Here is a 13967-nt window from a genome sequence, read left to right on the forward strand (position 1 = left end):
CCACAGCTTTGTCCCGGACCTTGTGACAGAATCCCCGCCTGACCTCTCTGCCCATTGCTCCAGTTGTTCCAGGGTTGGGAGCTGGGGCTCTGTGCTGAGTGTTTCCAGCTCAGCCTAGGGTTCCTTCTCAGGCCCAAGTCAGTCTCCAACTCTCTCCAGGCTTCAGCATGACTCCCTCTTTCCAATATCAGTTGCTCCCTATTCCCTGCAGTTGGGGATAGGATGAAAATGTTGCTTCTCCAGCTTTTCCTTTGCTTTCCTGTCCCTGAAAACAAATTCACACACTCTCCCTTAGATTCTTACTCTTGAGAGGTGGACCCATTTATTCAACATGGTAGCACCTTATAATTTATTATTTTAAGTGGGGGCAATTTTGAGAATTAAAGGGATGTTATTAATAACTATGCCAGAATAACAGGAATAAACAGGGACTATTATAGGCAACAGTTACATTCTTATCCTGACCTTGCCTTTAGCAGCCCATATAGAGCAAATGTCCCATGGCCAGTGGCTGTATCTGGGGTCATTTCTCTTGGAAGTGGTAGATGGATGTGACAGTCACCATATGGCTTTAAACTCAGGAAGATCTTGGTGCAACTCTTGGATTGACTCTTTCTAAATTCATGGACCTTGAAAAGTAGTTTCTTTGGTGACTCTCAGTTTCCCTATCTGTACAATGGTTATAATGGTAACTGTCTCAAAGATGGCTTTAATGATTAAATAAGATAACATATAAAGCATCTGACATGGAATACTTCAATGAGTTCTAGTTTTCATTTCTTTATCTTTCTCCTAATGAAACCCATGAAGCATGCCAACTCTGTTTCTACTTCCTTTCCTTTAGAGGGAAGATGGTCTGTGATCTGCTACTCAGTATTCTATCTTAAAATGGATTCCCAACTTTGTATTCCTAACATCTTTTAATGTACCATATAAAAGGGCTAAAATTCGATACATTAAGTGATTTTAATGTATGAGACAGAGAGATTTAGCTTATGATCCAAATATGCATGAGCATAAGATGCATTCAGAGGAAGATATTGCTAGATGATAAAAATGAAAAAGATGAATCCTGTGCTGGGGCCTGATTAAATGACTGAGAAGATGGCTAATGGTCTCAGATTGAAACCTTTAGCTCCAGACCACTGGTTTTAATTCCACATTGAAAGCTATTATGCCCACTGCTGGCTGCTAGGAGAAGAGACTGACTACAACCAAATGTAATTGCTGTGGAGAGTGTGGTCTCAGACAGAAGTCCTGTGCCCTTGAATCAGTCTCTCACATTCTCTCAACTTCAGTTTCCCTACCTGTGAAATGGACACAGCAATATGAACTGAACAGGATTGTGGTGAGGATAAAATGTGAGGCCTGGCAGTGTCTGACTGTCAAATACAAGCTGAAATGGGTTAATGAGTTAGTTTATTTTTATCTCTTTAGGAATTTGAATTTAATCTGAAAAACCATATACCCTTGCAATTCTTCTTTTAACTTCAACTAGATTTTTCTGCAGAATTTAGTGAAAATTTCTTGTTTTTAGAGCTTTGGGGCCTAGATCTGTAACACCAACTGATTTCAAGTGAGAAGTTAGGAAGCAACTGATTAGAAATCCCCAAGATCCTCACCTGACCTATTTAAACCATTGCCCCCACCCCAAATACTAGCTTTGTGGGACTTTAATAGTTTTTCCCTCAAAAATAAGATGCATGTTCAAATGTCTTTGGGCAATGCTGGGTAAATAAAATGAAACAGATTTCTTTATTGCACAGCTTTTAAAATATTTAGCTGATCCAATATGCATCTCCAAGATGGGGCCATGTACCATATATTGTCTCCAAAATGTGCTTAACCATGGTCCCCATATTTTTTGTGGGATATTTTTAGACACCAATGGTCCTTGGCATGCTTTGGCAAGCACTCTTCTAATAATTTTTATGGATTTGGAAAAAATGTTTGCATTATAAAATTAAGCAAGAAAGCAAGCTACTAAATTTCATGTACTGTAAAATCACAATTATGTTAAAATGTATGTAAGAGCCTGCAGGAAATATATCGAAATATTAACATTTTAATTAAAAGCAGTAATCTCAGGGGGAAGAATTTGGCTATTTTTTTACATCTATTTTACTTACCCTATATTTTCCAATTTTTCTACAATGAACATGTATTATCTTTATAATCCAAAAATTTTACTTTTCTTTTTTTTCTTTTGGTTAAACAATATCAGAAGGGATTGTTTCTTTTCCAACTACAATGTTGGATCCACCTGAGTGAAATATGCCTTTCACTGCATCCTGAGAAGACAGAAGAACCATAAAAAGCCTTAAGAAGCCCTTAAGGAATTTTGAGGACTATAAAAGTAAAGATTATAAACCAAAGAAAAATACACAAAGTTGTAAGAGCAGTAAAGAGAAAAGTGAGGGCAAGGGATGTTGAGTATCTAAAGAGAAAATATAAGAAGCATAGCCTTTCCCGGAAAAGAAAAGAAAATTCACCGTCAAAAACAATGGCAAGTTTCTGTGAGAACCCAACAAGGTAAGGAAGAAACTCACCAACAGCCCGGAGACACATGGCTGACAGGAGCGTCCTAGACCACAACCCGTCTTCCTGCCTGAAGCCAGACCACCTCTGAGTCATCATGGGACTGTTTACATAAGGATAATACCTGGGATCTGTTTACATGTGAGCTCCTCAAACCTGTGTCAGAATCCTGAACAGGTTTGTCTCCTCAAGGTCCCTTTGTAAATTTTGTCTGAATTTTCTTATTATGTGCATGGCGCAGAACGGTAACAGCAGTAATAATGACCATTTTATTGAGTGTGTTAGGTGCTCTGTGTGCGATCATGGTATTAAATTCTCCTCACAAGTCTGTGAGGCAGGTCCTGTTATAAGCCCCACCTTCCAATGGAGGAAATGGAGCCTTAAGAGAGTTTGCAAGGCTAGTAAGGAGAGAAGTCTAGTCAGGCTGGCCCTGGAGCTTACATATTATACACTACATTATACTGCTCTTTGGGACTTCATATATTTTAATTAAGGTAGGCTGAGTGAATAAATGGATGTATGAATAAATGTCCGAGTAAATGGATTCATAAGGGGGAATATGAAGGCAAAATGCCCAGTCTGAACCTGAAAAGAGGGTTTATATCTTGTTTGATTCCTGAAGAAAGAGAACAGCAGCTGCCCCTTGGCCCCTGACCATGTGCTCTTGGAAGTGAAAGCAGAATAAATGGAAGACATCCTGGTTCAAACCCCAACTCTGTCACAAGGCCATTCTGTTCATCACAGTATCCCCAGTTTGCAGCATAGTGGACAGTACAAATCAGGAGTTGAAAATACTTGATGAATAAAGAAATGAAAGAATATGATGAGGTATATGAAAGCATCTGTTGGTTTCTGGCACAAAGAGCTCAACAAATACATTTGAGCTAGGATGGAAAAAGAGAAAAAAGACAGGAAGGGAGAGGAGGCAGGAGTAACAGGAGTGCTCTTGAGGCATGGTCCTTCCTTGGAGCTGAAGGGAACAGAATTAGGCACAATTTACTGGGTTCTTGCTTCCCCAAGTTCTCTATCCTTGCCCAAGCCCTGGTACAGAGAAGGACAGATGTCAATCTTTTCCTTGGATATTCAGAAAGGTCCACAGTAAGGAGAATAAGTGCCGTTTGACCCATTTATTTCTTCCCTTCCTCCCTCTCTTCCTTTCCTTCCATTTTCTTTTCAGTTTGGAAATGTCCTGTTTTATAACCCCATTCAAAAACTATGTACAATTGGCAAGAGCAAAGTCACATTTGGACCTCTGGGTGATGGCATTTGACAAATATGATTTCCTGCTTTCAAGAAAATTAACTTTGGAAAGATGTCTTTCTTTTTTTGTATTGGGGGTGAGGATCTTTGGAGTGCCCTCAAAAGACTTCTTGCATAGGCACTGGCTCTTAAAAAGATTAAAACAAAAAATTTAAGCTAATGAGAGGACACATTTGGAGCCTATTCCACATGGTTTTTGTATTGAATGAGGATTTATAAGCGTGGCAGAGCATCTTGAGAGTTTGGTTGACCCCCAGATATTTGAAATATGATTTGAATTGCCTGCCCAAACTGTTTTGTCCTAGTCCTGAGTCAATAACTGATAAATGATCTCCCTCCCTTCCTTCCTCCCTCCCTCCTTTCCTTCCTTCCTACCTTCCCTCTTTCTTTTTTTGGGGGGGTGGGGTGGGAGGGGAAGTAAAGTTGAGATGTCTAGAGCTCTTTAGGTGGGCTCTGATTTTCTCTTTTGCAGCTGTCATTCATTTTTACTTGGTAGGCAATCTGAAGTAGCCTATGTAGCATTTTTACTAGGATTTGATGCTTTATATCTCTGTCAAATTAACTATCTGAGCCTCAGTCTCCATTTTTATAAAATGAATATCAAGTGCGTACGGTATGGGATTGCCATATTGTTGTATTAGGTGAATAGCTCGTGCCAAGCTCACAGAGTAGTGAGGCAGATTAATGAAAAGACAGTGAAGGGAGTCATGCTGTTCATACATCGAAACATGATTGTGTCCTTCGGTTCTACACCACAGAGTTGTTTTATGGGAGATCTCTAATCACAAAGATCTCTTGCAGCAGCAGCAGAATGTGCTAGAAACATCTGGATTTGAATCCTGCTTCCACTACATATAACTGGCAAGTTACTTACCTCTCTGACTCAGTTTACTCACATGTACAATGTAGATAGCAGTGCCCAAAGGCATTATGGGAGGATTCAGTTGGTAACTCAGAGTGTATCAGATGCTTCCCTCTGTGGACAGTCCCTTGTAGGTGCTCAATAAATGCTCTCCGCCTCCTCCTCCACTTCCTCTTTCTTTTTCTCACAAATGGAAATAATTGTAGGATTCTTACTTGTAGAGTTGTTATAGGATTAAAAGTAAAACATTTAGATTAGTGCATCTCACAGAGTAAATGCTGCATTGGTTAATCTTATTTTATATTCATACGGCACTTCTGTGATGGAGACAAGGCAAGGCAAGTCTGTATAAAAATCTTTTCCTATTTGGATATAGACCAGAAATGCAAATAAAGGGAAATAAATAGCTCATGTACCTTAGTTGCTTTTTTCTTTCAGGCCATTTGGTTTTTTGGTTGTCTTCCCGAGACATTTCAAGGTTGGTCAACTTAACTTGGAAATACTTAAATAAACTATGTTGGAAAACATTTTCCATTCTGCCCTGGCCAGATTCCCTACTCTAGGGCTGATCCCAGATGCTACTTATATCCTTGGTCCGTTTATTGAAATGCATTGTCTGAAACTCAAATATGAGGGGCTACAAATGAAGAAAAGATGCCCAGTGTCCACAGGGCACGGCCTAAATGACATCCATGCTCAATGAGGAAGACTGAGCCTTTGTGTGTATGTCTTCCCTGTGTGTTTCACAGCTGAATATTCATAGCTGGCTCCTCAGCATGGCCCCATGGACTCATGCCTACTTTGGCATGGGTGTAGTGGGAGTGAGGGAATGATTTGGAGCCCCTGGTTTCATGACTTGCAGGCTGTGTGATTTCAGACAAATGAGTCAGCCTCAGTTTCCTTTCCTGAAAATGTTCTAAAAAATGCCTACCTTAAGGGTCTCCCTGAAGACTAAAGGGAACAAATATAAGAAAGCACATAGCAAATTGTAAAGAGTTCTGTAAACGTGGGGCCTTTTGCTCTGTGGACTATTTAGGTCTGTTCCTTTCTTCTGCTTTTCCTCCTTTTCTGGCTTCCTCCCCACTTGTATGCTTTTACAACTGCCCAGAAGTTTCTGTGAGCAGCCCCCTTCATCCTGCCTGTGTGGCCCTGTCTCCCTTTGAGTTTCATTGGCAAAGAGACTGGGCCAAGGCAGCAGCTGAGATTGGAGATGGGTGGGGGGCTGGGATACCTGCTTCCTGCTGCCTTTTTTGGAAGCAGATAAATGAACAGTGGGAAGTGTTTGCAGTGACTTGGGCAGAGCTGAAGCAGAGCAGAATAAGGTACCTGGGGTGGTGGGATCCTAAGAAATGTAGGCTTCCCCTGTGGGCCTGAAGTGGGCAAGCAGTTGGGAGGAAAATTTCTAGACCAGTGCTGGTAAAGTCTATGATTTCCTCTTATATATAATATACAATGTAAGTCATCCTGTGATTTTGTTCTCTTTTCCCTGCATGAATCATTCTTGTTCAACCTGGTCCTGGGGACCTTTCAGCAATGACTAGAAGAGTCCTTGTGGCATTATTCAATATGGTGGAACAACAGGTCATCTTGAAGATCTGTGTAATTTACGTGAGTGTGGCAGAGAGTGTATTATACGTACAGGTGGTGTCTCCAGCACCGTAATCTACTTTACCCTGTGTACCATGCCAAGCTGGAATCCATACACCCAGTGCATCCCCTCCGTCTCTTGGACCACCTCCACCACTGCAGTCCAAGCCACAACACTCCCTCATTTGCACCAGGCCAATGACTTCCCAGCAGCTCCCCTTACTTCCATTTCCTCCTCCTTTAGTCCCCCTAGAATCAATTCTCCACAAAGCAGTCCCCAAGGAATGATCTTTAAAAAATGTAAATCAGATCATATCACTCTCCTGCTGAGACCCTCTAATGGCTTGAAGTAAAAATCCAAACTCGTTATCCTACCTTACAAACTTTTAAATCTGAGTCGTCAAATTTGGAAGCCACGGGCCACATGTAGCTACTGAGCACCTGAAATGCAGCTGATCCAATCCACAATGAGATGTGCTGTAAGTCTAAAATATAGACCACATTTTGAAGACTCTGTAGGAAAAAAAAGACTCTGTGTGAATGGAAATTATCTCCATAATCCTTACATTGATTTCATATTGAAATGATAATGTTTAGATGTTAAGCAAAATCTATTATTAAAATTAGTTTCACCCATTTTTCAATATATATTTGGCCACTACAGAATTTTCAATTATGCATGGTGACTTGCAGTATATTTCAATTGGACAGTGCTGATCTACATGCTGTGACCGTTGCCTGACTCTCTCCTGTTTTCTCTCATCCTCCTGCTTGTCCCTGAGCTCAGCCACACTGCTCTTCTTTCTCTTCAGTCACCAGGCAATGCTCTGTCCTATTCTTGGACATCTACTCTCACTGTTTACTCTGCGTGGAATGCTTCCCCTTGTCCTGAAAGGGATGGCTCTTTCTCTGCGTTCAGATTGGAGCTAAATGTCAGCTGCTCTGTCTCCTCTAAACGTCCTATCAGAGTGGCTATCCTATCACATTTTATTCCCAGAGCATTCTAGTTATTCTCTGCATAGCGTCTGGCCTGGACTGATAACTTCTTTCCTCCTTTTCCTTTCTTTCATCCATTCTTCCTTCCTTACCTCCCCAACATAATGTCTACAGAAGCAGGTACTCTGTCTTGTTCATTATTGTATGCTGGTGACAAAAATAGATCCCGGCACGCAGCACTAAAACCAAATTTGTTGAATGAATGAATACACTTTTGACTCATAGGAGCCATGAAGACAAAATGGCCAGAGAAGCACTTAGGGCACATGTCTTACGTGTCAGAAATTGACAAAACAACTATATTGTCAATTTAACAGAATAACTCTATGCTACCTCATTTGGTTGGCAAACTATGGCCCGTGGACCAAATCTGGTCTGCTATGTGTTGTTGTAAATAAATACTGATTGGAACATGGCCACACTTATTTGTTTACATATTGTCTCTTGCTGCTTTTGCACTCCATGGCAGGGTTGAGTAGTTGCTAGAGAGACTGTATGGCTCGTAAAGCCTAAAATATTTACTGTCTGACCTTTTACATAAAAAGTTTGCTGGGGTAGTCAAAGGATGACTTGGAAGGGCTAGCGTCCCGTCAATAAGTCCATTATTCTTCTATGTAACCACAAAATCAGAGTAAAAGAGTGTGGTGCCCATGAAGCTTCAATACAACATCCTCAGTCTCCCCCTGCAACTATATTAGGAACCCTGAGCACCCTTCTAAAGACAAGATAGAGCTGCTTGGTGAAACCACCGCAACCCTGTGAGGGAGACAGTACCACGCATATTTGACAGATGAGTTAACAGAGATCCAAACTAGGTAAGACACAGAGCTGGGATTGAAATCCAGACCTGTCGCATCACTTAGCTACAGTAGTTTCAGAATTCCAAACAGGATGCCCTCTCCTCCTGCTGCATACACACTTAAAAAAATTCTCCTTTACTGTACAGCACAGGGAACTCTACTCAATGCTCTGCAGTGACCTAAGTGGGAAGGAAATCCGAAAAAGAGGGGATATATGTATACGTATAGCTGATTCACTTTGCTGTACAGAAGAAACTAACACAACAGTGTAAAGCAACTATACTCCAATAAAAATTAAAAAATAAAAGAAATATCTCTCTGACTGCTCTGTCTTCTTTAGTGCCTTAATTTTTGCCTCAGCCTTGGTAATTAATGTCAAGTCCCGGAAGGTTTACTATAGAATGCATCTGGCTCCCATCCAAGCTATAAAAGAGTCTGAAGAGCCCGCATCCAATCAGGAGATAGTAATGATCTTTGGCTCAGTTATAATATGAAGCAAAAGAAGACGATGCTTAAATGTTGGTACCAAACTTCCTTGGCACATGCTTCACTCTTTGCATATTGTTAAATTTTTATATATATACAAAAGTTCTCCGTGGGTGATCAAGGTTGCCTTCAACTCAACCCATTGTATTAATGTCTGTTTTTCATCTTTCTAGCCTTATCTTCCTCTTATTAGCAAAATTGAATTAAAATGCCTTGAATTGACAGACAGCCAAGATAAGCATAATGTTGCTTATGAGCATTCCATAATGCTCAAAGGAATTATTCATAATAGCAGAAAAACAAATTTCCATAATTAGTTCAGGCTCCCTAGACTCTGCCTCCTTCTCCATGGTATGAGTGTGACCCTCTTCCTTGGACCATCACTACCTGTTGCTTCATCCTGAACCAAATCCAGCCTCTAATGTTGTTGACCAAGTGGTTCGAGTGCTGTATACAGACATCCTCTGGCTCCATGGCTTCTTGGTTGGGCATCTCAGCAAATGATCCCACCCAGCTTTCTGCATCTGGCACCTATCCTGGGAATGGTTCTGAGAAGCTAACCTTGATTACCCAGATGGTGCCCATCTGCCTGGCCGTCTTGAGTCACAAATTATAGCCTAGGCCCTCGTGATGACCAAAACAAGGGAGAAGAGAAGGGAGAAGTCATAGAAAGCAGATTCTTGCTGATGTGACTCAGCACACTAGTTTCTGACACGAGAAGTACACAAAAATATTTGTTGGTTGGATGAATGGTTTTCGGGGTGACTGGGTGGATGGGTGTAAAGATGAATGAAACAAAGTGAAGAGTAATGAAAAGTTAGTTTGGTTCACCTGGACTTTGTTAGGCTCCAGGTGGGATGAGCAAGTGGATATTTTAATGGTTGTTCTAGCATGCTAGATTAATAATCTTCTTCAATCAATTCAAAAAAGCATGAAATATCATCTGCTTGGTCTTCCATGACAGGACTTGTTAACCAGTGTTGCTTATTTCGTGACACTCAAACTACGAGCTGTCAAAACCAATCTGCCTATTTAATTGATTTTGGCTTGTTTCCGAAAACTGAAATTTAGCCTTTTAACTGTTAGCTGTTATCCCTCTTCCAGTTAACCTGAATTTTCGCAGGTCATGGTAGATCACAAATGGTGTAATTCCACTGCACTGCCATTCACAGACTCTGAGTAACTAAGAGCTGTGCGTGTATGAAGGCACTTGTCTTGGGATGCGATCTGACTTGTGGGTGCTGACATAAGACAAAATCAAATTACATTCACGGGGTAAAGCAAGCTGGGTGGAAACGTGCCAGATATAGCCTTCCCTTGTTTAAGGCTTCCTTACTTGATAAATGTAGCAGATAAAAAACATATATATATATATATATATGGAAACTGCTTGGGCTGCCTGAATCCACTTGTTTCAATTAGCACATCCTTTTTTTTTTGTTTTTTTTTTTTTGCGGTACGCGGGCCTCTCACTGCTGTGGCCTCTCTCATTGCAGAGCACAGGCTCCAGACGCGCAGGCTCAGCGGCCATGGCTCACAGGCCCAGCCGCTCCACGGCATGTGGGATCCTCCCGGACCAGGGCACAAACCCGCGTCCCCTGCATCGGCAGGCGGACTCTCAACCACTGCGCCACCAGGGAAGCCCAGCACATCCTTTTTATTTAGGTCTCTGTTAGTTCTACTGGCTGTGCCTCAGTTTGCAGCAAGGTTGCCTGCACCATGAGAGAAAGTTCACCACAGGCTGCCATTGCAATACGGGAGAGAGAGAGGGAGAGAGGGAGAGAGGGAGAGAGGGAGAGAGGGAGAGAGGGAGAGAGAGAGAGAGAGAGAGAGAGAGAGAGAGAGAGAGAGAGAGAGAGAGAGAGAGAGAGAGAGAGAGTGTGTGTGTGTGTGTGTGTGTGTGTGTGTGTGTGTAAGTGGTGCCTGGAAGCATTGGCACCCTGACTACATTGCAGCCATATCTGGTGTCATGCATATTCTGCTAAGTTATCCCTACTACAAAATTGGCTTCTGGTACCTTGTATTACATCAGCAGAGGGTCCTTGTGTATTAGGAAACCCTGGGGTGAAGATACCAAGAAAGCCCTTTCCAGTCCCAGAACTACTTTTAGGAGGCAGTATGGTTTCATTCCTCCTTTGATTGGGGGTTGGAGGGGACTGTGGGTAGACAAGAGCCGAGGAAGCAACTTCTCCCTCTGAACGCGTAATCTAAAAAGTGCCCTTTCGACAATTTGAGGGAATGCACTGACATGACTGTTATTAGGGCAGCAACGAAAGGACCTAGAGAAGGCAGTGTGGAAACAAGGCTGTGAGGCCCCCAAAGAAAGCAGGCAAAAGCCGGCACCATTCTCTCTGCTCCTTCTGAGGGCAGGGGCCCTGCTGCAGGCTGAATCCCCCTGCACGTTAGAACCTGACGATGCCTCCACCTCAGCCCCAACCTTCCAGATGACAGGCAGAATCGGGTCTGTGCGGGGCACAGCTGGTTTTCAGCTTATGGTTGTGAATTGACTGCAGCAGTCTTGGCCCCAGAAGGGTCATCCTGAAGTTCATCACCATTATTTGGTGGTAACCGTAAGCCTGCCATGTGCTGGTGAGTCAGGCTGCACTTCAAGTGCTGGGCTCAGCCCTCAGCGCCAGTCTAAGGAGGCACTGCAGTGATCTAGGGAGGTGAACAGATGAGAGAAGGCTCAGGGCTGGGTGTGTGGCCTGGAAAGAAACCTCAGAGGTAGTACATGTTCTGTTGGTGCCAGGGAGCAGAAATGTGACCCAGGAGTGGATGTTTAGGGACATGGCGTCTCCACCGGTGTATTTGGTCTAGTTGAGAACTGTTTCTTATTTGAGAGGATTACCTTGGAGGTAGAAATCTCACTGTTGTTTCAAGCAGAGGCCAACCTAGGGATGGTAAGAGAGGTGAACTAAGGTCTCATGGAGGTTCCAGGTTTTGTAGGTCCCAAAGTTTATACAATCTGGGGACGCCTTTGAGAAACTACTAAATACAAACGTACAATTCGATATGAATGTAAATATTTATTTAGAATGTGAAAAGAAATCACAACAGATTACTGGAGCCTTGGAGATTCACGTTTCTTCCCTCTGAGAATTTTTCAGGCAATTTTCCAGGGATGTTTATCCAGAAATCCTTTTTCTTTTGTAACCTGTCTTCCCATCTCCATATAGAACATGTTAAAATTCTCACCAAACCTCTCAGTCCTCTAATGAGCCCCTGCAAGGAGAAGCCCCAAAGCTTAAACCTCATGACTTCATGGTAGATCCTCTTCGGCTGATAGCCCATCTGGGTTGAGAATTGTGGGTATGATCAGATGCGAGGTGGACCAGACCATCCTGCAGGGAGTGGAACGGGCAAGTAACAGAAGGTGTAGGGGTCAGAGAGAAAGAGCTCACTCTGGCTGAGTCTCTGGCACCATGCTTGTCACACTCTACCCATTTATCTCCTCACTTAGCGTCACTTTATTGTGGAGGAAAGTAAAGCTCAGAGATGTGAAGAGTCAAAGCTGCTTATGTCTGGTTCTGTGTTCTTTTTCTCACTCGGAGCTGCTAGAGCCTTCCTACTGGGGAAGTTTTCATGCTGGTAGAAGAATGATCTCTTCTTGAGGACAGACTGGGCTCAGAGGACAGCCCAAGTATCCCCAGCATGGGAGTGAAACCCAACACACACACCAGCGCCAGGGCCCTCCACGTGCGTATGTATTCCTGGCTCAAGGAAGATGCTTTTAAACCAGAGGAAATAATTCTTTTTTTGTGGCCAAAGGCACATGGTGTTGAGGCTTCACTGATGAGAAAATTACCACTGACATCCAAGGGGAAATCAACTTTATTCAAAACAACAGTCTGGAGTCTTGTATTTTTTTTCTCAGAGCTGCTTCTAATTCTTCCTTAAATCAAGGGAAAATTTCACTGATTGTCTGGGCCTCATTTTCTCCACTTATAACACAATCGTCCTCAATCCTCCTTCAGGTTCATTATGAAAATGAATATGAAAGCAGTTTAGCCTTTAACAGACCCATTTGGACACAGGTCACAAACAGCTATAAAAAGGCATTGATATTAGTTTTGTTGTCATTAAGAAAAACAACCGCAAATAATAATAACACTGATTTAGTTGTAAAAGAATCCAATCTCCCTTTGATGGAAGGTAAAAAAAAATGTACCATTTTTCTTTTTATTATGAGTATTATGTAATTAATTTATGCTTATAGAAAACTCAGACAAATCATAAGGAAAAATCACTCATAATCTCACTTCCCAGATATAATAAACTGCTGATAACATTTTGGTGTAAATTCTTCCTTTGTTTCCTTCTTCCACGTGTATATGCATGTATATGTGTGTGTGTGTGTGTGTGTGTGTGTGTAAAATGTTCTAGTTTTTACTATTTTTCTAAATGGTATCATACTATCCTCTTTTGTAACCTGGTAGTTGGCATAGTAATATATTGTGACCATCTTTTCATGTCAATAAAATCTATTTAATAACACCTTTAAGTGACTAAATTATATTCCATTGTTTCAGTGTACCATAACATGTAGAAATAGTTTTTACTGTTGAAACTGAACAGAAATCAATCATCCTACACAATGATGCAATGAACATCTTTTACTTGCTGATCTGATTGTTTTCTTGGGAAGCATTCCTAGAAGTAGAATTATGGGGCCAAAGAGTATGTGCCTTTTATGGTTCGTGATACACAGGCCAACCCTCTCTCCAGAAGGCTGTCCATGTGCTACACCCACCTCTGTGCCAGAAAAAGCCAGTTTCCCCATGCCTCTGCCAATAACAGGCATTTTCATTCTCTTTAAATTTGCCAACTTGAGGTGTGAAAAAATGGTATCTTGTATTCATTTGCATTTCTTACTTAGCGGTGAGTGGAAACATTTTTTTTCATGTGTTTCTTAGCCATTTGAATTTTGTCTACTATAAATTGCCTATTGATTTCCTTTATTATTTTTCTAGAATATTTTTTCTTTTATCTAATCTTTCCTAAGAAAGTATACTTAGCAATATTTTCTATACCTTATTTTAGGATGTAGCGATTCAGCTTCTCTTAAAATGTGATTTCCCCAATGCAGTCTCTCCTCACTGAAGAAAGGCAGGCAATAATTTTAAAAAGCAAAATGTACTGGCACTAAAATTTCCACAAAGCATATTTGATTTTTTTAACTAGCACTTCACCTCTCAATTTTTTAATATGTAATCTCTATCTCTCTTTCTCTGTGTTGATGAACTTGTACTTCTGGTTTGGGTTCAAAAATAAATAGGTGATCTAACTTTTATGCTCAGTTTGAGCTCCAGAACCTTCTATAATAATGTGTTTGTCTGTGTATGTGTGTGGATAGGGGATTGGGTATAAGCCGGTGGTGTCCACAAGATGTCTTTGTATCAATACCCGGAGGGCTTCTGCAACCTAACGACTGACGATAA

General features: G+C 41.6%; 1 protein-coding gene across 4 annotated transcripts in view; it reads right to left on the reverse strand.

Annotated features, from left to right (window-relative positions):
* Positions 1 to 13967, reverse strand: part of LOC307192040 (uncharacterized protein) — a 284325-nt gene that overhangs the window by 21124 nt on the left and 249234 nt on the right. For 2 of the 4 annotated variants that reach the window (XR_013829933.1, XM_079932456.1), the window contains exons 4-5: positions 6623 to 6760; positions 4695 to 4870 (exon numbers count right to left, since the gene is read on the reverse strand). The gene's annotated coding sequence lies outside the window, so the exon portion shown is untranslated. Of the gene's footprint in view, positions 1 to 4694; positions 4875 to 6622; positions 6761 to 11797; positions 11871 to 13967 lie in introns of those variants that run through there. The other 2 variants (XM_079932457.1, XM_079932458.1) reach the window with 2 other exon arrangements.

This window comes from Stenella coeruleoalba (genome assembly GCF_951394435.1).
Source record: "Stenella coeruleoalba genome assembly, chromosome: 9".
Lineage (NCBI taxonomy): Eukaryota > Metazoa > Chordata > Mammalia > Artiodactyla > Delphinidae > Stenella > Stenella coeruleoalba.